Source organism: Pongo pygmaeus, chromosome 21 (genome assembly GCF_028885625.2).
Source record: "Pongo pygmaeus isolate AG05252 chromosome 21, NHGRI_mPonPyg2-v2.0_pri, whole genome shotgun sequence".
NCBI lineage: Eukaryota > Metazoa > Chordata > Mammalia > Primates > Hominidae > Pongo > Pongo pygmaeus.
The window spans coordinates 36788161-36812300 of NC_072394.2; the positions used below are offsets into that span (position 1 = coordinate 36788161).

The 24140-nt window shown below is 45.0% G+C and overlaps 1 protein-coding gene across 4 annotated transcripts in view; it reads left to right on the forward strand.

The window, feature by feature from the left end:
* Positions 1-5827: 5827 nt before the first annotated feature.
* Positions 5828-24140, forward strand: part of ITCH (itchy E3 ubiquitin protein ligase) — a 152550-nt gene continuing 134237 nt past the window's right edge. For 2 of the 4 annotated variants that reach the window (XM_054466720.2, XM_054466719.2), the window contains exons 1-2: positions 5828-5928; positions 11961-12037. The gene's annotated coding sequence lies outside the window, so the exon portion shown is untranslated. The remainder of the gene's footprint in view (positions 5929-11960; positions 12038-24140) is intronic. The other 2 variants (XR_010125157.1, XM_063659148.1) reach the window with 1 other exon arrangement.

Consider the following 24140-nt stretch of genomic DNA (forward strand, 5'->3'; position numbering starts at 1 on the left):
GGTTCAAGCAGTTCTCCTGCCTCAGCCTCCCGAGTAGCCGGGATTATAGGCACCTGCCACCATGCCCAGCTAGTTGTTTGGTATTTTCAGTAGAGATGGGGTTTCACCATGTTGGTCAGGCTGGTCTTGAACTCCTGACCTCAGGTGGTCCATCCGCTTCGGCCTCCCAAAGTGCTGGGATTACAGGCGTGAGCCACTGTGCCTGGCCTAAGGGAGTTTTTGTTTTGTTTTGTTTTGTTTGAGACAGAGCCTCACTCTGTTGCCCAGGCTGGAGTGCAGTAGCGCAACTTCGGCTCACTGCAATCTCCACATGCCAGGTTCAAGAGATTCTTGTGCCTCAGCCTCCCAAGTATTTGGGATCGCAGGTGCATGCCACCACACCTGGCTAATTTTTTTTTTTGTATTTTTAGTAGAAACAGGGTTTCTCCATGTTGGCCAGGCTGGTCTCAAACTCCTGACCCCAAGTGATCCGCCCACCTTGTCCTCCTAAAGTGCTGGGATTACAGGTGTGAGCCATCGAGGCTGGCCTAAGTGTTATTTTTTATTTTACCTGGATGGTCCTTGGAGGCATTTAACTTTATTACCCCTGATCTAGAAAGTGTATTATAAAGCCTTGGAAGTAGAGTTGCCAAATAAAATATAGAATGCCCAGTTAAATTTTAATTTTAGATAAACAATGAGAAAATTTTTAGTAATAGTATGTTACATGCAATAGCTGCACATATTTATACTAAAAATTATCTGTTGTTTATCTGAAATTCAAATTTAACTGGGCATTCTATATTTTTATTTTCTAAATCTGGCAACCTGGGACCACAGACAGAACTTGTGTACCTTATTTCAAGAAGTAAACAGTCTTAAAGAGAAATAATAAGCCATCACACCCAGACTTAAGTGGTCTCTTTGGATCCAGATCTCAGGCCCTCAGAAGTCCCATGGTGTCTTCTCTCCATTAACACACAGTTTTTCAAACCTTCCTCTGGCAAGTGAAAGCAAAGAGGCTCCAGGAAAGAGGGGGACAGCAGTATGACTAAGTGTTCTGCAGGGAAATCTGGTAAGTGGCAGGTGGCATGTGGGCCGCTGGGGTTTTTCTCCCAACTCCTTCCAGCTCTGCATCCCTGCTTCCTGCCCTCCTCCTCTCCTAGGAGGCCTAGGAACCTCCTTCCCTTGCTGGTGACAGTCTCCTCCAGGTTTCTGGCCTCTGCTCTAGCAGGACTAGTCCTGTCCTGGATTGGCACAGGTGTCATAGGCAGAAGGAAGGTGAAGGTGGCTCAGTTTTATCAACCACTGATCCTGCATTCTGACCAGGCCAAGACCAGGCTGAGTTCTGGATCAGGGAACTTGGGAGCTAGAGCCACACAGCATGGGAGAATGAGGAAATGGCCAGGCTAGGATTCCCTGCCCTCACAAACTCGGCTTCTTCCTGGACAATCACCAACTACAAACCCGGGATGTTCTAGAATCTTTACAACATCCTAGGAGGTAGGTTCTGTTAGACTCATCTAGAGATTTGGATACTGAGGTTCAGGTGACTTTGCCTAAGAACCCCTGCCCCCCCCACCCCACAAGCAATTTATTGACATAAGGACTAGATCCTTGATACATATGCCGCTGAAGCCGAAATTACTAACTCCTGTTAGATGCTGCCTTGCAGATGAGAGCTGACCCACCCTGTTGGCATTAGTAAGAAGGTTAGGATAGCATAGTCCAGTGGTTCTCAAAGTGTCACGCTAGGTGGGCATCAGCATTACCTGGAACTTGTTAGAAATGCAATTTCTCAGCTCGGCGCGGTGGCCCACGCCTGTAATCCCAGCACTTTGGGAGTCCAAGGCAGGTGGATCACCTGAGGTCAGGAGTTCGAGACCAGCCTAGCCAACATGGTGAAACCCTGTCTTTACTAAAAATACAAAAAATTAGCTAGGCGTGGTGGCAGGCGCCTGTAATCCCAGCTACTCGGGAGGCCGAGGCAGGAGAATTGCTTGAACCTCGGAGGCAGAGGTTGCAGTGAGCCAAGATCCCGCCATTGCACTCCAGCCTGGGCAACAAGAGTGAAACTCCATCTCAAAAAAAAAAAAAAAGAGAAATGCAATTTCTCGGTCCTAACAGCTTCCTGACTCAGAAATTCTTGGGTGACACCTAGCAATCTGAGTTTTATCAAGTCCTTCAGGCGATTCTGGTGCACTATAAAGTTTTAGAATCATTGATATGTAGTAGAAAGAGATGCTTTTTTTTTTTTTTTTTTTTTTGAGATGAAGTCTCGCTCTGTCACCCAGGCTGGAGTGCAGTGGCGCGATCTCGGCTCACTGCAAGGTCCGCCTCCCAGGTTCACGCCATTCTCCTGCCTCAGCCTCCCGAGTAGCTGGGACTACAGGCGCCTGCCACCACGCCCAGCTAATTTTTTGTATTTTTTAGTAGAGACGGGGTTTCACCATATTAGCCAGGATGGTCTCAATCTCCTGACCTCGTGATCCACCCACCTCGGCCTCCCAAAGTGCTGAGATTACAGGCGTGAGCCACCACGTCCAGCTGCAGATGCATTTTTGAAACAAAATGAGTATGCATTTATTTATTTATATTACTATTATTAGAGATGGAGCCTCTCTTTGTTGTCCAGGGTGGTCTAGAGCTCCTTATCTCAAAGGATCCTCCTGCCTCAGCCTCCCAAAGTGCTGGAATTACAGGCATGAGACACTACTCCTGGCTAATATCCATTTAAAACATATATTTGGGACCGGGTGTGGTGGCTCACGCTTGTAATCCCAGCACTTTAGGAGACTGAGGCCAGTGGATCACCAGAGGTCAGGAGTTCAAGACCAGCCTGGCCAACATGGTGAAACCCTATCTCTACTAAAAATACAAAAAAATTAGCTGGGCATGGTGGCAGGCACCTGTAATCCCAGCTACTTGGGAGGCTGAGGCAGGAGCTAAGATCGCGTCACTGCACTCCAGTTTGGGCGACAGAGCAAGACTCTGTCTCAAAACAAAAAAACATATATTTGGAGGCTGAGACGGGAGGATTGCTTGAGCCCAGGAGTTTGAGGCTGCTATGATCACACCATTGCACTCCAGCCTAGGTGACAGAGACCTTGTCTCTAAATAAATAAAAATGAAATAAAATAAAACATATATTTGTTTTAAGTAAACTTTTATTGATGTATAATATGAATAGAGAAAAATGCAGAAATCATAAGTATATGGCTTAATTAATTTTCACAAAGTGAGAAAGCCTGTGTGCTGTCAGAGGCTTTTGAACCAGAGCAACTCCATCTTGAATAGGAGCTGGGCAAAATAAGGCTGAGATCTACTGGGCTGCATTCCCAGGAGGTTAGGCATTCTTCATTCTTTTTTTGAGACGGAGTCTTACTCTGTTGCCCAGGCTGGAATGTAGTGGCATGATCTCGCTCACTGCAACATCCGCCTTCTGGGTTCAAACAATTATCCTGCCTCAGCCTCCCGAGTAGCTGGGACTACAGGTGCCTGCCATCACTCCTGGCTCATTTTTGTATTTTTAGTAGAGACGGGGTTTCACCATGTTAGCCAGGCTGGTCTCGAACTCCTGACCTCAGTTGATCCATCCGCCTCGGCCTCCCAAACCATGCCCAATTAATTTTTGCATTTTTAGTAGAGACAAGATTTCACCATGTTGGCCAGGCTGGTCTCAAACTCCTGACCTCAGGTGATCCACCACCTCAGCCTCCCGAAGTGCTGGGATTATAGGCGTGAGCCACTGCGCCCAGCCTTGATGTTTCTTTTGTTGTTTGTTTTTTGAGACAGAGTCTCACTGAGTCGCCCAGGCTGGAGTGCAATGGCGTGATCTTGGGTCACTGCAACCTCCCCCTCCTGGGTTCAATCAATTATCCTGCTTCAGCCTCCCAAGTAGCTGGGATTACAGGCACCCGCCACCACACGTGGCTAACTTTTGTGTTTTTAGTACGGAAGGGGTTTCACAAAGCTAGGCGTGGTGGCTCACCCAACTCTACTAAAAATACAAAAATTAGCCGGGCATGGTGGCATGCGCCTGTAGTCCCAGCCACTTAGGAGGCTGAGACAGGAGAATCACTTGAACCCAGGAGGCGGGCAGAGGTTGCAGTGAGCCAAGATTGCGCCACTGCACTCCAGCCTGGGCGACAGAGCAATACTCTGTCTCAAAAAAAAAAAAAAAAAAAAAAAAGAGAAGGGGTTTCACCATGTTGGCCAGACTGGTCTCGAACTCCTGACCTCAAGTGATTTGCCTGCCTTGGCCTCCCTAACTGCTGGGATTACAGGTGTAAGCCACTGACCCTGGCCAAGCCTAGGAGTTTGAGAACAGCCTGGGCAACACGGGGAGTCCACATCTCTACAAAAATAAAAACAATTAAGCTGGTGTGGTGGCTTGAGCCTGGAGTCCCACCTACTCAGGAAGCTGAGGTGGGAGGATCACTTGAGCCCAGGAGGTCGGCTGCAGTGAGCTGTGATTGCACCGCTGCATTCCAGGTTGGGTGACAGACAAGACTCTGTCTCAAAAAAAAAAGGCACTTTGAAAAATGTAAGTGACTTTCCAGATGGCAAAATACTATTTTCATTAGGAGGAAACAGGCTAAACAGTAATAGCAAAGGTCACTAAATATTGAGCACTTAGTCATACCTCTGAGTCTCTGCTTGCATAGCCTATTATTTCTCACAAGCAATCCATGAAGAAGGTTAAGAGAACGGACTTTCATGCCAGGCTGCCTGGGTTCTTATCAAGTATGTGACTTAGTTTATATATTTGTAAAATGGGGATAATAACGGTATTTCCGTAATAGGTTTGTTGTGAGAATAAAGGGAGCTTGGTATCAGCTCTTAGAATACCGGCCACGTTGTCTCCACTAAGCTGTTATCATCATCCCTAAGGGAACCCAGTTAAAAGGTAGAAAAGGGAGGATTTGAATCCTGTCAGTGTAACTCTCAAGTGTACATTTTTTTTTCTCTTATTTTCTTTTTAACCACGGCCTTTAATGTACATTGTTAAAGGCTAAGCCAGGCCAGGTGCAGTGGCTCACATCTGTAATCTCAGCGATTGGGAGGCCCGAGGAGGGAGTATCGCTTGAGCCCAGGAGGTGGAGACCAGCCTGGGCAACATGGCGAGACCGTGGCCCTATCCCCGCCCCATCCCATCCGCACCCCACCCCATCCCCATCTCTACAAAGAATAGAAAAAAATTAGTCGGGTGTGGTGGTGCTCACCTGTTGTCCCAGCTACTCAGGAGGCCGACGTGGGAGGCTCGCTTGAGCCCAGGAGTGTGAGGCTGTAGTGAGCTATGACTGCACCACTGCACTCTAGCCTGGGTGAAGGGTGAGACCTTATCTCAAAAAGAAGAAAAAAAAAAAAAAGAAAAGGAAAAGAAAAAAAAAAAAGAACAACTAAGTTATAAACTAAGCTGTATAGCCCAGTGGTTCTCAAATTATGATTTCACTCACTAGCAGTATCACTAGAGAGCTTGTTGGACATGCAAATTATCAGACCCTATCCTCCTATGCCAGATCTTCTGATCAGAAACTCTGGGGGTGGGGGTCAGCAGTGTAAGTTTTAATAAGCTCTCTAGGTGATTCTGATGCACACCATAGTTTAAGAATCACAGTCCTTATAGGCTCTGGTGGGCGGGGTGTTAAAAAAAAAAAAAAAAAAAAAAAAAAAAGCCTGGAGGTGCTGGGAGCCGCTCGCGCCCATCTCACCTGGAGGTGAGGAAAACTGGGATTTAACTGATTTACCACCGTAGCCAGCTCTTCAAGCCAGGGGCGAGCCGGACGGCTGGAGTACAAGGCCTGCTGGGGCTTGTAGTCTAGACCACTCCCGCGCTCAGGCGCCTGCGCTTTAGCTGCTAACTAGCTCTAGTAGCTGTGGTCCGGGCTCGGGACCGGCTGCCATCTTAGTCTAGGGACTGAGGAGTCGCCGCCGCCCCGAGTCCCGGTAAACACCCGTGGGCGAACTCGGGGCAGTTCTCGGGAGAGGGAGGGAATCCGGATAAGAATGTTCGGGGAGAACTAGGGTAGAGGAGTGGGACGCGCGGGTCGGGACCCCAGAGCCGCGGCTGCTCCTTTTCCCAGAGCCGGTGTCTGTCGGGGGCGCGGGGAGCTCGGGCTACTGGCCCGGGCCGGGCGGTGGGAGTGGGTTGTCTGAACGTTCGGAGGGATCAATGTCTGGCACAGGCTCCCGGAGGCCTTCGCCTCGCGGGCTTCAAGTTGTGAAAGGGCTGGGCCACGACGGGCGTGGGTACCGTCCGGCCCCTCGCCCCTCAGCCCCGCCTGGGGCCACTCTCCAGCGGTTCGGCCTACGCGCGGGGCCCGGCGGCCGGGGCCGGCGCGGGCGACGTGGCCCTGTGAGGGGCGGCGGCCGGGTCCCCCGCCACCCAGCTGGCCTTCTCGAGACTTTTCCGAGCCCCCAGTCGCTAGAAGGGCCCAACACAGCGGCTGCCTCCCCTTCTCTCTCCCACTCCCCTCCTCCTTCCATTGTCCCCCCGGCGTGGTGGTCCCGGCCCCGGCGCCCTCCCCGACGTCCACCACCGTCGTGGCGGCACCGACTTTTGCAGACGTGGAGCTGTCACTGCCTTTCTCCGGAGAGTGCCCTTTTCTTTAGCAGAGAGAAGAAAAAAGTAGCGGTTGAACGTATTCTAAGGGTCGAAACATGATGACATGACTTTTAAGTGGAGAACTCAAGTTTTCCAAGACAGTTCCCTTCCGCGACTTAAAAGAGAATCGCAGGATTTGTGCGCCCGAAGTAGACGCTGGGCCTAAAGTTAGTTGGATATGTAACCAGGTGAACTTGTAAAGGGCCAGGAATTCATTATCCCCAATAACAACGCAACCTTGTTTTCTTGGTTGTATTCGTATAATCTTATTACATTTTCTGCCATTCTTCCACAGCTGCAGTATACTTGGTGTGGAGTGGGGGATGGGGAAGTGTGGGATTTTTGCCTTGAAAATTAGTAAGACCCTGGAGCCAGCCACCCACGTGGGTTCTCCTGCATCTTTTCCTAATGTAATTCGATCTTCAGGAAATATGTAAAGGCAGTGTATTTCCATTCTCAAAATCGGCTAAGGAATGGTTTATCAGTTGAGGTGAAGTTCTCATGGCAGATCTGGTGAGAGCTTGCTGTGTGTAGTTACAGGTTTATTTAAGCTACGATTTATTTTTAAGATTAAGAAATGGGCCGGGTGCTGTGTGTGGCTCACGACTGTAATCCCAGCACTTTGGGAGGCCGAGGCGGGCGGATCACGAGGTCAGGAGTTCGAGACCATCCTGGCCAACATGGTGAAACCCCCGTCTCTACTAAAAATACAAAAAAAAAAAAAAATTTCTGGGCGTGGTGGCGCGCGCCTATAGTCCCAGCTACTAGGGAGGCTGAGGCAGGAGAATCATTTGAACCCGGGAGGTGGAGGCTGCAGTGAGCTGAGATCTCGCCGCTGCACTCCAGCCTGGGCGACAGAGCGAGACTCCGTCTCAAACAAACAAAAAAGAAGCAATGGGATGGGCGTGGTGACTCACGCCTGTAATCCCAGCAATTTGGGAGGCCGAGGCGGGCGGATTACTTGAGCCCAGGAATTGGAGATCAGCCTGGGCAACATAGTGAAACCCCATCTCTACAAAAAATACAAAGATTAGCTGGGTGTGGTGGCGGGTGCCTGTGGTCCCAGATACTCAGGAGGCTGAGGTGGGGGAATCACAGGAGTCCGGGGGGTCGAGGCTGCGGTGAGCTGTTACCGTGCCACTGCATTCCAGCCTGGGTGACAGAGTGAGACCCTGTCTCAAAAAATAAAAAAAAAATTTAGAAATGAAGGTGGAAATTCTACTGCTTCTTTGAACCGTGAATGTAAGTTTTGTGAGTCCAAAAGGAATTCCATTATATTCAGCATACAGGTCAAGTCACCAAGGATATGATATGAAATTAAAAAAATGAGCACAGACTACTTCTTCAGTGTATTCTAGAATCAAACATTTCTACATTCTTTTAAAAAAAAAATACATCTTTTTTTGTTTGAGACGGAATCTTACTTTGTCACCCAGGCTGGGGTGCAGTGGTGTGATCTCGGCTTACTGTAACCTCTGCTTCCTGGGTTCCAGCAGTTCTCCTGCCTCAGCCTCCCTAGTAGTTGGGACTACAGGTGTGTGCCACCACCCCCGGTAATTTTTTTGTATTTTTTAGTAGAGATGGGTTTTCGCCATATTGGCTAGGCTGGTCTCGAACTCCTGACCTCGTGATCCACCTGCCTTGGCCTCCCAAAGTGCTGAGTTTACAGGCATGAGCCGCCACTCCTGGCCCTAAAAAATACATCTTTTCACCTATTGGGAGAGACAGACAAACCAGTTGTCCCCAAATTTGACCATTAGAATAATTAGGAGAGCTTAGAAATTGCAGGGTCTCACCTTCTGAGATGGATTTAGTAGGTCTGGGTTGGCTCCAACCAATTTATTTTTAACACATGCCTTAGGTAATTCTGATGGTCTTGGGAACCACTGAGGGCAAATGGTACTGTAGACTTACCAAGGAAAGGTCAAAAAGCTTTGAGACGAAAGAGGAAGTGGCCAATTCTGTGTGTGTGGCTGGTTGGAGGATTGGTTAGAAGAGGCAAGATTTGCCCCTGAACCCACATTGGGTCTTAGATGAAGAGTAGGAATGTGAAAAGGGCGGGGAAAGAGGACAGGGTAGGCTGAGTGAATGCCTTAATGCTGTGTGTAAATTCAGAGGATTATGAAACAAAAAGGGTTCAGGGAGTATGGAGTGGAATGGGGAAGGAGAGCATTTTGAAACACAAGGTCAGAAAGGTTAAAGGAAGCAAGTATATGAAAAGTGATTTTTTTGTTGTTGTTGAGACTGGGTCTGACCCAGTCACGCAGGATGGAGTGCAGTGACAGGACCTCCAGAGCTCAAGTGATCTTCCCACCCCAGCCTCCCTGAGTAGCTGGGACAACAGGCATGCATTAGCATGCCTGGCTAATTTTTAAAATATTTTGGTAGAGACAGGTTCTCTTTACGTTGCCCAGTCTGATCTTGAACTCCTGTGTTCAAGTGGTCTTCCCACCTTGGCCTCCTAAAGTGTTGGGATTACAGGTGTAAGCTATTGTGCTCTGGCTAAAAAATTTTAAGTATAATGCTAAAAATTTGGAATTTTATGTTGGTAGAAATAGATACAGGACTGGGCTCAGTGCCTCACACCTGTAATCTCAGCAGTTTGGGAGGCTGAGGCGGGTGAATCGCTTGAGCTCAGGAGTTCGAGACCAGCCTGGGCAACATGGTGATATCCCGTCTTTACCAAAAGGAAGAAAAAAAAAAAGAAATAGATACAGATTTTTCGACACGGAAATGATGTGAGTACATATGTGTTTTAGGAAAATTGCTGTGTACTGCAGGACAAAGATAGGCATCAAAAAACAAAAAAAGAAAGATTGCTCTGGTGATGAGCAAAAGGATGAAGGAGTAGCTATTGCAGAAGTCTAGTTGAGAAGTGACAAAGCCTGACCTTGGAGAGAGGTTGTGGGGACGATCAAAGGATTGGATTTAGCTTTTTACTAGTGCAATATTGTTGCCATATTTTTAGATGAGGATTTTTTTTTAGAGCTAGTCTGGGTAAAGGGCTCCTTTTCTGTCAAAAGAACTCATTAGCAAGTCTGAATAATATTGCCAGGTTATATATGTTATGTATAGTATGAGAGTGAATTGTTCATTAGCATCTTTGAGAAATTAGAAAGAACTATGTCAGGTGTAATTTGGAAGAGAACTTGAAGTTTGTTATTGTTACTATTTTTGAGATGGAGTCTTGCTCAGCCATGCAGGCTGGAGTGCAGTGATGTGATCTCAGCTCACTGCAACCTCCACCTCCCGGGTTCAAGCGATTCATGTGCCTCAGCCTCCCAAGTAGCTGCCTCCCAAGTAGCTGGAATTACAGGTGCATGCCACCAAGCCTGGCTAATTTAGAACTTGGAGTTTGGACTGAAATTTATGTCTCTCAGAAGTATTGATCTAGGCTTGTTGGAAGTGTTTTTCTCTCAGCCTATAGAAACTTGCTCATTGAGTTTTAGAGTTGGTAGAAATTACCGAGATTATCTAGTCCATAATGGCAAATATATTTTGGTTTATTGGCCAGCTCTAATTGGAAGCTGCCAGAAGCACTGTGTTTGGAAGGATTCTGGTTGTAGGGGCTCTGAGAAATTGTATTAGGGTTGATCAGTGATGTCTCCTGTGGACAGTTATCTAGTAGGTAGTCGATATGTACCAGATATATGCTGTTCTTAGATTACTCCAATCTCTTAGTTTTCTGTTTTGTTGTTGTTTGTTTGTTTTAAAGGTTAAATAATTTACTTGAAACTAGTTAAGAGTAAGAACTAGAACTAGGTTTTGCAACTCTGGGACTGGTATTCTCTGGTTTACTGAGATCAGTGTGCACTACTGAAGAGCTTCTGGTATTAGACTAGAAAAAGAAAAGGGAGATTTTTAGCCTATGCCTCTTGACTGTTTAGGCAAGAGTTTAACAAGGAATTTTGGCCTAGAAGTGAGTTTTGTTGTATTCATTCTGTCTTAAGAAATTTGTGTTAGGGCCGGGCGCGGTGGCTCACGCCTGTAATCCCAGCATTTTGGGAAGCTAAAGTGGGCAGATCACAAGGTCAGGAGATCGAGACCATCCTGGCCAACGTGGTGAAACCCCATCTCTACTAAAATACAAAAAATTAACTGGGTGTGGTGGCGTGCGCCTGTAGTACCAGCTACTTGGGAGGCTGAGGCAGGAGAACCACTTGAACCTGGGAGGCAGAGGTTGCAGTGAGCTGAGATTGTGCCACTGCACTCCAGCCTGGCAACAAGAATGAGACTCTGTCTCAAAAGAAAAAAAAAAAAAGAAATTCGTGTTATTACTGATAGGAAATAGTCATCTGTTTTGTTGTTTTGCCACTTTCTTTCTTGTTGCCTAAGTCTCTGTTTTGGGTTTTGGACATTGGTTTCCTTTATAAGAATTAAGACAAAAGTATGTAAGGTGTTTTTTTTTTGTATTTATAGTACTTAGCCAAATTCTGGGCTCATAATAAGCACTCAGTAAAGGCATGTTGACTTTTATGGCTGTAAATGATACTGGCTTTGAGTCAATATAAATTAGTTAGGGGGTTCACAGAATTGAATTGCAGCATTCTCTGGTTGGGAGGTTGGCTTTCAGCTAAAAACGTTAAGTTGGAAACTATCCTCACAACTAGAAGCAGTTAACCAGAAGCTGTTCCTGCCTCTATCCTCCTCCAGTCTAGCAGTGTACTGTCCTTGAAAAACTGCTGCCAGCTCAGCTTTTTTGCTTCTTTTCAGAACTGACTATATCCAGATCCTTGGTGTGCGTTTTCTTTTCCTGTCCCTAGAAGTCTCCAAGTTGCAGGGACTATCATTATGGTGACCCTTATAGGCTGGTATATTTATATGGCCATCCTCATTTTGCCAGATAGCCATCATACTCAGATTGATATCTTCCCATACTATGTATGAATCATTTTCCCCCAGTTCTTTCTTTTGTCCTGTCTGCTCCATTAAAAATTGTCTATCCCATGAAATTTTTAAAAGAGACTTTGTGCTTTTAGAGTCCCAAGGTCATTGCAGATCTGATGTGTTTAACTATAGAAGTCAGCTGGGTGCGGTGGCTCACGCCTGTAATCCCAGCACTTTGGGAGGCTGAGGTGGGCGGATCACGAGGTCAGGAGTTCAAGACCAGCCTGACCAATATGGTGAAACCCCGTCTCTACTAAAAATACAAAAGTTAGCCAGGCGTGGGGGCGCACGCCCGTAGTGTAGTCCCAGCTACTCAGGAGGCTGAGGCAGGAGAATCGCTTGAACCCAGGAGGCGGAGGTTGGAGTGAGCCAATATCGTGCCACTGCACTCCAGCCCGGCAACAGAGTAAGACTCCGTCTCAAAAACAAACAAACAAACAAAAAACTATAGAAGTAATGTGTTAATGGACTCTCCTTCCTTTCTCAGGTACCATGCATTTCACAGTGGCCTTGTGGAGACAACGCCTTAACCCAAGGAAGTAACTCAAACTGTGAGAACTTCAGGTATGGTGACATCCTGTGAGAGAAATTGGGGGCAAGAGTGATGCAGAGGCCAAGCTCTGGTCTTATACCTGCTGTGAGGAGAGAGCAGTGTTGATGCTAGCTGCATGAGTTGGTTGAACATATAGGCAGCTTCACTTGGTTCTGAAACCCAAAGCTGCCTCTGCAGGGATTAGCCTGTGAGCCACACGGTGCTCTTAATTTGGGTTTTCTGACTTTTCTGTTTTTGTAGATCCCTTATACATATGCATACTTTTTCTATTTGTGTTGTTTTATACACATTTATCTCTGTATACTATCTAGACTTGTGCATGTGTAAGATTAAGAGGTGGGTAATGAAAAAGAAGACAACATGGCCAGGTGCAGTGGCTCATGCCTGTAATTCCAGCACTTCGCGGGGCCAAGGTGGGAGGATCACTTGAACCCAAGAGTTTGAGACCAGCCTGGACAACATGGCGAGACCCTGACTCCACACAAAATAAAAAAAAATTAGCTGGTGTGGTGGCGTGTACCTGTAATCCTAGCTGCTTGGGAGGGTGACATGGGAGGGTCACTTGAGCCAGGAGGTTGAGGCTGCAGTGAGCCATGATCACGCCACTGCACTCCAGCCTGGGTGACAGAGTGAGACCCTGTCTCGGAAAAAAAAAAAAGACAACATGGTTCAGTGCAGAAAGAATAGAGGACTTGGAAAGAAAAGATCTGGGTTCCGATTTGATTTTGCCACTGACAAGGTGTGTGACTTTCGGTGAGTTATTTAATCTTGCCAGACCTCAGTTTATACATCTGTAAAATAGGTAAGTATTGATTCCTGTCTCCATCCCTGGCTTTGTTGTGTGGATCAAATAAAATAATACCTATTAAATCTTTAGAAAAGGAAATGAATTAATGACTTAAAATGTTATCTTGGCCAGGCACGGTGGCTCATTCTTGTAATCCCAGCACTTTGGGAGGCCAAGGCGGGCAGATCACTTGAGGTCAGGAGTTTGAGACCAGTCTGGTCAACATGGTGAAACTCCATCTCTACTAAGAATACAAAAATTAGCAGGGTGTGATGTCATGTGCCTGTAGTCCCAGTTACTTGGGTGGCTGAGGCAGGAGAATCATTTGAACCCAGGAGGTGGACACTGCAATGAGCCAAGATTGTGCCACTATACTCCAGCCTGGGCAACAGAGTGAGAGTCTGTCTCAAAAAACAAAAAAGAAAAGAAATGTTATCTAGATCCACAAGGTGAGAGAAGTTGACAGTAGCATTGTGAAGGAAAACATGAGGACAAGACAGATCACTTTAAAAGGTCAGGAGAGAAGGAAGACTACTGGATAAGAAAAAAAAGTAGAACATAAAGTTAAGCAGTAAGAGAATAGGGAGTGAATGAAGTTGAGCAGGTGAATTGTTAGTAAGAAAGCTGAGGCTGGGCGCGATGGCTCACGCCTGTAATCCCAGCACTATGGGAGGCCAAGGCGGGCGGATCACGAGGTCGGGAGATCGAGACCATCCTGGCTAACAAGGTGAAACCCCATCTCTACTAAAAGCACAAAAAATTAGCCGGGCGTGGTGGCGGGCGCCTGTAGTCCCAGCTACTCGGGAGGCTGAGGCAGGAGAATGGCGTGAACCTGGGAGGCGGAGCTTGTGGTGAGCCGAGATCACGCCACTGCACTCCAGCCTGGGCGACAGAGTGACAGAGGGATACTTTGTCTCAAAAAAAAAAAAAAAAAAACAGGCTTCATAATATCCAATGCTTTATAAATGAGAAACCATGTTATTTTAAGTTCTACTTTTTTGTTTTGTTTTTTTCTTTTGAGACGGAGTCTCACTCTGTCACCCAGGCTGGTGTGCAGTGGCACAATCTCAGCTCACTGCACCCTCCACCTCCCGGGTTCAAGTGATTCTCCTGCCTCAGCCTCCTGAGTAGCTGGGATTACAGGCACCCGCCGCCATGCCTGGCTAATTTTTTGTATTTTTAGTAGAGATGGGGTTTCACCGTGTTAGCCAGGATGGGCTCGATCTCCTGACCTCGTGATCTGCCTGCCTCAGCCTCTCAATGTGCTGGGATTACAGGCATGAGCCACCGCACCCGGCCTTTTAAGTTCTACTTTAAACGTTGGCACTGAGAGACCTGTAGGAAACATAAGTATAGAAAGTTTAAGTTTGTAATATTTGACAAGGATCTGTTGAACTGCTATTGTGCTAGGTTCAAGGGGTACTGAAATATAAAACTCCTGGTTTAAGGATTTTGTCAGGAAAACAAACTTCCTTGCCGGTGATTGATTATTATAAAAAGGAAGATAGTCAATGTTAGAAGAGTTTCATTGCATTGCGATTTAAGAAATTAAGTTCAGATTTTTTGGTTCCTTTAACATAATTGAATGTATTCCCTTTTTTTTTTTTTTTTTTGAGACGGAGTTTTTCTCTTGTTGCCGAGGCTGGAGTGCAATGGTGCAATCTCAGCTTACTGCAGCCTCCACCCACTGGGTTCAAGCGATTCTCCTGCCTGAGTCTCTCAAGTAGCTGGGATTACAGGCATGTGCCACCACGCCCAGTTAATTTTGTATTTTTACTAGAGATAGGGTTTCACCGTGTTGGTGAGGCTGGTCGTGAACTCCTGATCTCAAATAATCCACCTGCCTCGACCTCCCAAAGTTCTGGATTACAGGCATAAGCCACTGTGCCTGGCCAAATGTATTTTTTTTTTTTGAGGCAGAGTCTTGTTCTCGCCCAGGCTGGAGTGCAGTGGCGTAATCTTGGCTCACTGCAACCTCCGTCTCCTGGGTTCAAGCCATTCTCCTGCCTCGGCCTCCTGGGTAGCTGGGATTACAGGTCCCTGCCACCACGGCCAGCTAATTTTTATATTTTTACTAGAGATGGGGTTTCACCATATTGGCCAGGCTGGTCTCGAACTCCTGACCTCAGGTGATCCGCCTGCCTTGGCCTCCCAAAGTGCTGGAATTATAAGCATCCGGCCTAACATAATTGAATGTATTCTAAGTGCTGCTGTATGCTAGACATTGCAGGGACTCATAGTGAAAAAGCAATCTCTGCCCTCCAGCAACTCACAATTTTTTTTTCCATGTCTGGAAATTGCTTACCCTAATAGATCTATCCTTCTGTCCCAGGAAAGAGAAGAATTTTAATACTGCGTCGTCACTTATAGGTTAAGAATTCATCTACATATTGAGCTTAACTCCTCCAGAAATATCTACTTATTTGCTTGCTTTCTGAGAAAATGTTTATTATTTTACTGGATTCCGCAACTTTTTCTTTGTCAGTTACAAGAGAACATTTTTTTTTTTTTTTTAAGATGGAGTCTCGCTTTGTTGCCAGGCTGGAGTGCAGTGGCACAGTCTCGGCTGACTGCAATCTCCATCTCCCAGGTTAAAGCGATTCCCCTGCCTCAGCCTCCCATGTAGCTGGGACTACAGGTGCCCACCACCACGCCTGGCTACTTTTTTGTATTTTAGTAGAGACGAGGTTTCACCATGTTGGCCAGGATGGACTTTTTATTTTTTATTTTTTTAAGACAAGATAAGCTCCAGAAATAACCATCTGCATTTAGGTGAACTTTGATTTGCTTGTTAGTCATTCATTCGTGCAAAGAAAGAGTAGGTTCTACAATTTTGTCTTGATTATTTTTCCAAATAATCAATTTTAGTTCGTCACAAAGGAAAGGATTGTAGTCTAAACGATTATATTGTAGGAGTTAACAGTATTTACTGGAGTTAGGTTGCTTTTGAATTTTGACTCTACTGTGTATTGGTGGTATGATTTTGGCCAACTTGCCTAACTTCTTTGTGCCGTAGTTTTCTCATCTGTATATTGGGAATAGTAATAGCATATATACATAGGTATTATGTGTTTCTGCTTGAACAAGACTTGGCTCACAGTGTGAAGTGTTAGTCGTTGTTTTCATTATCATCATTACCATTAACCTTATCTTTCTTAAAGTTATGATCTGAGTTCATTAATCATTCAGTAAACCTATTTAGGCTGAGCATTGTAATTTTAAATGCCTGCAAGGTCTGGATGAACATTTAGTAAGTAATGACAGATCGGATTGGGACTTTAAGTGAACTAGGGAATTCATTCCCCTCCAAGGGAGCAGCTGTTAAAGCAGCTTTGGCTTATAATTTTTTTTTTTTTTTTTTGAGACAGAGTTTCACTTTTGTTGCCCAGGCTGGAGTGCAGTGGCATAATCTTGGCTCACTGCAGCCTCAACCTCTGCCTCCCGGGTTCAAGCAATTCTCTTGCCTCAGCCTCCCAAGTAGCTGGAATTACAGGTGCTCTCCACCACGCCTGGCTAATTTTTTTGTATTTTTAGTAGAGATAGGGTTTCATCATTTTGGCCAGGCTGGTGTTGAACTCCTGACCTCAGGTGATCCACCCGCCTCGGCCTCCCAAAGTGCTGGGATTACAGGTGTCAGCCACCACGCCTGGTGTGATTTTTTTTTTTTTTGAGACGGAGTCTCACTCTTGTTGCCCTGGCTGGAGTGCAATGGTACAATCTCGGCTTACCACAACCTCCGCTTCCCGGGTTCAAGCAGTTCTCCTGCCTCAGCCTCCCGAGTAGCTGGGATTACAGGTGTGCGCCACCACGCCCGGCTAATTTTGTATTTTTAGCAGAGATGAGGTTTCTCCATGTTGGTCAGGCTGGTCTCGAACTCTCGACCTCAGGTGATCTTCCTGCCTCGGCCTCCCAAAATGCTGAGATTACAGGCGTGAGCCACCGCACCTGGCCTTTTTTTTTTTTTTTAATGGAGGTAAAAGTAAGTATGTGAGGTTATATATATGTTATTTAGCTCGATTTAGCCATTCCACAACGTGTATATATTTTAAAACATGTTATAGGCTGGTCATGGTGGCTCATGCCTATAATCCCAGCACTTTGAGAGGCTAAGGCAGGAGGATCTCTTGAGGCCAGGAGTTTGAGACCAGCCTGGATAACATAGTGAGACCCCGTCTTTATTTTATTTCAATAAATAAATAAAACCTGTTTTACATGATAAATATATACCTTTTTTGTCAATTAAAATAATTAAAAAATACTACTTAAGGTCTTGGGAATACACTCACAATGCATTGGTAGTTAAATTTTTTTTTTTTTTTTTTTTTACCAGTTGCAGTGGCTCACGTCTGTAATCCCAGCACTTTGGGAGGCCAAGGTGATAGGATTGCTTGAGCCTCGGAGTTTGAGACCAGCTTGAGCAACATAGTGAGATCCCGTCATTATATTTTTCAAAATTAAAAAGAAAGTTTTCAGAAGGTTAAAAAAATAAATTGAGGCAAAAATCACTACTTTAAAGTGTATAATTCAGTGTTGGCTTACTATTGACCTTGGGGAGAGTGCAGACCAAGTGCAGACTGAACATCTTAATTTTTTTCTAAGGAGAAGCTAGAAATCAAGTTTTTGTAAGAAATTTTTATTGTTAAATGTTGGCAACTTACGAATTCATAGTATAAACACTGTGGGCCAAACAAATTACCACTGTGGGCAGAATTTGTCTTGTGGCTTGCTGCTTTACAACCTCTGATCTGGGGCTTGACCTTCTGCAGCATAACCCATGTTCTCTGCCCTATGAGAAGAAAGTTCTTACCCACATAAAGATTTAACCAGCCTCGGCAGCATGGTGAAACACTGTCTCTACAAAAAGGCCTCATAAAAATCAGCCAGGCATGATGGTGGTGTGCACCTGTTGTCCCAGCTGAAGTGCGAGGGTCGCTTAAGCCCAGGAGGTTGAGGCTGCAGTGAGCTCATGTCGCTGCACTGATATCATGTCATCATGTCACTGATATGTCACTGCACTCTAGTCTGGGCAACAGAGTGTGACCCTGTCTCAAAAATAAATAAATAAATAAAACAGCTCAAACAGTACCTCAAAGCAGTCTAGTACTGAATGAGAGGTATGTAGAGTAATTATTAAGGCAGATAGAAGGAGGGAAGTTACTTAGTTATTCAGAATATGCCAAGGTGCAGAGGCAGGAATGGACTTCATGGGGTGGAGCTTAATTTTAGAGGATTTGTGCAAGCCTGGTAATAGGCAAAAGTTCTGAAAATTTGAGAAGAGACAAGCCTCTTATTTTGAATAACCTTGAGACCTGTTGGCTGATAGGATTAAATGGTATTTTGTGAAGATTTATTTGGCAAAATTGAGGTCTGTAGTATTTACTATGGTTGGAGGCAGGGAGACTAGGCTATGGAGGTGTCAGTGGGAATGAAAAGGGGGAAAAGCTTGTATAAGAGACAAAAGATTGCATTAAAGAGGGCCAATTTTGAAAGCTTTTTCTCTATTGACTTTTGTACAAACTGGGATATGGGAAGATATTGTGTACAGGCTATATTCCTCTTTTCATGTTGTGAATCTTGCTTTATCCCTTACTCAGTCCCAACAGTGTCCTTGTTGATGGATTACATACGTTTTCTTACGATTTCCCAGCTTGCACAAGTAGAATAGAAAGAAAAACCAGGCCAGGCATGGTGGCTCACACCTGTAATCCCAGCACTTTGAGAGGCTGAGGTGGGCGGATCACTTGAGGCAGGAGTTTGAGACCAGCCTGGCCAACAGGGCGAAACCTCGTGTCTACTAAAAATATAAAAAATTAGCCGGGCGTGGTGTTACACTCCTGTAGTCCTAGCTACTTGGGAGGCTGAGGCATGAGTATTGCTGGAAACTGGGAGGCGGAGGTTGCAGTGAGCCGAGATTGAACCACTGCACTCCAGCCTGGGTGACAGAGTGAGACCTTGTCTCAAAAAGAAAAACCACCAAAGTAGTGTAATTGCTCATCACATTTCTTGTTTGGGGTTTTTGGTTATCTTGGTTAACCTCTGGTATATTTCATTAGACCTTAGTTTATACATTGAATTTTCATATTTACCAAGGTTTGGAAACAATGACAAATGGCTTGCTCTTAGAAAGATGTAGAATTTTGCTGCAAAAACTTGAGATAACTGATATGGCTGGACGCGGTGGCTCACACCTGTAATCCCAGCACTTTGAGAGTCCAAGGCGGGCAGATCGCTTGAGCCCAGGTATTCAAGACCAGCCTGGACAACATGGAGAAACCCTGTCTCTACGAAAAACACAAAAAATTAGTTGGGCATCGTGGCATGTGCGCCTGTAGTCCCAGCTACCCAGGAGGCTGAGGTGGGAGGATTACCTGGTCCCGGGAGGTCAAGACTGCAGTGATTTACCTGTGATTGTACCACAGTACTCCAGCCTAGGCAACAGAGTGAGACCCTGTCTCAAAAAAAAAAAAAAAAAAAAAAAAAAAATTATGATTCAGAATGTTTGAAGAAACCAATAAATGTAGAAAGTTGGAATGTGTTTGTTCTGCATAACCTGAGAAAGTGATTTTTAGGATGTTATTTTCTAAATAAGATTTAGATTTTGTTCTGTTTATACGTCTCATGAAACTTTTTTTTTTTTTTTTTTTTTTTTTTACATACCTGGGAAGTTATTCCTTATTCTTGGCCAAATACAAAATGTCATTATTTTAGAGACTATAGTCTTTTTCACAAGTAAGCTGAATAGTGTGTTAGGTATAGTCTGAGTATTAAGAATATCTGAGATCTGTATTAAAAAGAGATGTAGGCCGGGCATGGTGGCTCACGCCTGTAATCCCAGCACTTTGGGAGGCCGAGGCGGGAGAATCACCTGAGATCAGGAGTTCGAGAGCAGCCTGGCGAACATGGTGAAACCCCATCTGTACTAAAAATACCAAAAAAATTAGCTGGGTGGGGTGGTGGCGCACCTCTAATCCCAGATACTCGGGGGGCTGAGGCTGGAGAATTGCTGAACTCAGGAGGCAGAGGTTGCAGTGAGCGGAGATTGCGCCATTGTACTCCAGCCTGGGCGATGAGGGAAACTCCGTCTCAAAAAAAAAAAAAAAAAAAAAGACGTTAAAAAAAATAATATCTGAGATATAGCAAAGTTTTTCTCATGGATGAATAAAAATACTGAACTGGGCCTTTAAAAAAGTACAGAAAATTGCCTGTGTCATAGAAATGCAGCAGTAGGGTCAAATGAGCTAAATCTAAATCTCATTTAATGAAAAAGGCATTTTTCTTTCATTTTTGAAGGATGGTCTAACCTAGTTTTTGGAATTCATTTGTTCTGCAATTAAAAGAGATTTTTAGGTGGTTCATTTAATTATAGCTGTTTTGGAAATGGGAAGGAAAATAATGTGAGAGAGAGATTAACTGCATTTGCTTCTGTGGAAAGTCAGTCAGTAGTCAAAAGGAGATTCTGGATTATTTATTTATTTATCTAAAAATATGGAACACTTGGTGAATTTTAACCTTATCCTTGCTCAGAGGATATACTAATCTCTGTGTTCTAATTTTTTAGTATATGTGCTGCTGAAGCAAACACACAGATTATTTTTTTCTGTTCTTAAGTTTTTTGGGGGAAAGCTATGTACTATAGGTCTTAATTAAAAACCATATTCTATATATATTGAAATGTGCAGAACCCTGCTGCTGCTGCTTTTCGTTATCCAGAATGTTGCTTACATCTCTCTACTATCATCTTCTCTCCCTTTGTTTTAGCCCTTGGGGTTTATATTTTTTTATTCCTTTATTTCATTTTTTTCTGAGGTTTTGGAAGGGAATGGAGAATGGAGTGTGTTCATTTGCCTGGCTGGTTGATTTTATATAGAAAGTGATGTTTTCATCTCTAAGGGACAAAGAAAATTAGGAAAATATCTATCCTAGTTTCTTTTTTATTGTGGTAAAATACACGTTACATACAGTTTACCATTTTAAATATTGTTAAGTCTTCAGTTCAGTGACATTAAGTACATTTACCTTGTTATGTGACCATTACCACTATCAGTCTCTAGAACTTTTTCATCATCCAGAACTGAAACTTGTACCTATTAAACAATGATTATCCATTTCACCTCCTCTCTGCCCTGGTAACTACTATTCTGTTTTCTGTCTCTGAGTTCAACTATTCTAGGCACCTCATCGTAAAAGTGGAGTCATACAATATTTGTCCTTTCTTTTTTTTTTTTTTTTTTTTTTTTTTTTTAGACGGAGTCTCGCTGTGTCACCCAAGCTGGAGTGCAGTGGTGCGATCTCGGCTCACTGCAACCTCCGCCTCCTGGGTTCACGCCATTCTCCTGCCTCAGCCTCCCAAGTAGCTGGGACTACAGGCGCCCGCCACCACTCCCGGCTAATTTCTTTTTGTATTTTTAGTAGAGACAGGGTTTCACTGTGTTAGCCAGGATGGTCTCGATCTCCTGACCTCGTGATCTGCCTGCCTTGGCCTCCCAAAATGCTGGGGTTACAGGCGTAAGCCACTGCACCCGCCCCCCCCTATTTTTTTTTGAGACGGAGTCTCGCTCTGTCACCAAGCTGGAGTGCATTGGTGCAATGTCGACTCACTGCAACCTCCGCCTCCCAGGTTCAAGCGATTCTCCTGCCTCAGTCTCCCGAGTAGCTGGAACGACAGGCGCCCGCCACCATGCCCAGCTAATTTTTGTATTTTTAATAGAGACAGGGTTTCACCATGTTGACCAGGATCATCTCGATCTCTTGACCTTGTGATCCGCCTTCCTCAGCTGGGATTACAGGCGTGAGCCACTGCGCCCGGCCAATATTTGTCCTTTTGTGTCTGGTGTATGTCACTTAGCATAATGTCTTCAGGTTTCATGTTGTACCATGTGTCAGAATTTTATTCCTTTTTAATGCTGAGTAATATTCCATTGTATATATTTTAGTGATGTTTTGAAGGACTGAATAGGCTCAAGTACAGCAATGACATATTTTTTGTTCATTTCCCTGTTATCTTTTTTGCTGTGAACTGTGATTTTAAATCATGAAATTAACATTGAACTATGCTAGAGATACTAGTTTTGGGCCACATCTTCTGTTCTGACCTTAGGTAATCCACTTTGCTTGGGTTGTTTGTCTTACTCAGTTGTAAGAGTTTATTGTAAATTCTGGATACAACTCCTTTATCAGATACGTGTTTTGCAGATTTTATCTCCTAGCCTATTGCTTGTCTTTCCATTTTTTTAATGATGTCTTTTTTTTTTTTCAAAAATAGAGATGGGATCTTGCGTTGTTGCCCAGGCTGGTCAAACTCCTGGGCTCAGGTGATTTTCCTCCCTTTGCCTCCTAAGGTGCTATGATTACAGGTGTGAGCCACCGGCCCTGCCCAAGAAGTTGAGCGCAATCAAAATTAGAAACTTTGACTCTTTTTTAATTTATTTTTGAGACAGAGTCTCACTCTGTCACCCAGGCTGGAGTGCAGTGGCACAATCGTGGCTCACTGTAATCTCCACCTCCTGGGTTCAGGAGATTCTCCTGTCTCAGCCTCCTGAGTAGCTGGGATTACAGGTATGTGTCACTGCACCTGGGTAATTTTTGTGTTTTTAGTGGAGATGGAGTTTCACCATGTTGGCCAGGCTGGTCTTGAACTCCTGGTCTCAAGTAATCTACCCGCCTCAGCCTCCCGAAGTGCTGGGATTACCGGTGTGAGCCACTGCGCCTGTTTGAAACTTTGACTCTTTAGAAGACATCATTAAGTCCAGGCATGGTGGCTTGTGCCTGTAATCCCAGCAGTTTGGGAAGCTGAGGCGAGATTATCGCTTAAGCCCAGGAGTTGGAGACCAGCCTGGCCAACAAAGTGAGACCCACATGTCTACAAAAACAAAACAAAACAAAAAAACAACTGTCTGGACGTGGTGGTGTGTGCCTGGTTTTTTTGTTTTGTTTTTTGAGATGGAGTCTTGTTCTGTTGTCCAGGCTGGAGTGTGGTGGCGCAATCTCAGCTCACTGCAGCTTCCACCTCCCAGGATCAAGTGATTCTCCTGCTGGGACTACAGGTGCGTGCCACCACGCCTGGCTAATTTTTTTTTTTTTTTTTTGAGATGGAGTCTTGCTTTGTCGCCCAGGCTGGAGTGCAATGGCACGATCTCTGCTCACCGCAACCTCCGCCTCCTGGGTTCAAGTGATTCTCCTGCTGGGACTACAGGTGTGTGCCACCATGCCTGGCTAATTTTTTTTTTTTTTTTTTGAGATGGTGTCTTGCTTTGTCGCCCAGGCTGGAGTGCAATGGCGTGATCTCTGCTCATTGCAACCTCCGCCTCCTGGGTTCAGGTGATTCTCCCGCCTCAGCCTCCTGGGTAGCTGGGATTACAGGCGCACGCCACCATGCTGGGCTAATTTTTTGTTTTTTTAGTAGAGACAGGGTTTCACCATGTTGGCCAGACTGGTCTCGAACTCCTGGCCTCGTGATCCGCCCGCCTTGGCCTCCCAAAGTGCTGAGATTACAGACGTGAGCCACCGCGCCCGGCGTGTGTGCCTGTATGTAGTCCCAGCTATTTGGGGGAGAGTGAGGCAGTAGGATCCCTTGAGCCCAGGAGTTCCAGGCTGTAGTGAGCTATGATCACACCACTGTACCCTAGCCCTGTCAACAGAGCAAGTCCCTGTCTCTAAAAAAAAAAAAAGAAAAGAAAGAAAAACTCAAAACACTCAATTTCTCAATTGTTTTCTTTAATGAATAATATGTTTGGTGTCATATCTACAAAAATCTTTGCCTTACTGGGCAATCAATAAATCTTTCTTAGATTTCCATTTGTTTACCTGTGAGAACAAATAAGATGTTTGTGGTATTTTGCCTTCTTTGGAATAATATTTCTGTTCTGTTTCTTTTTGAATTTAATCGGAGGGGCTAATCTTGGGATAGAATACTAAGGTGAAAATCTACAGACTCAAATTGGAATGTAGACTTGACTTTGCTTTCATAATCCTAGTTGTTTCCTAATAGGTAAGTGGTAATTTGGTTCCTCTCTCCTTCCTAGTATTGAGGGCTCTTGGATGTAAACTCTTATTTGTGTCATTTTATTCTAAGTTTTTGACACAATCTGAATAACAATGCTTTTTGGCTCCTTTTAAGGAAAATGCATGAATTTTGTTAATAAAGTGCATATACATATTACTCCGTGACTCAGTATTGACTTCCAGTTTACTTGATAATTCTTTCTTCTTTTCTTGAGATGGAGTCTCGCCTTGTCACCCAGGCTGGAGTGCAGTGGCGTGATCTCAGCATACTGCAACGTCTGCCTCCTGGGTTCAAGTGATTCTCCTGTCTCAGCCTCTCAAGTGGC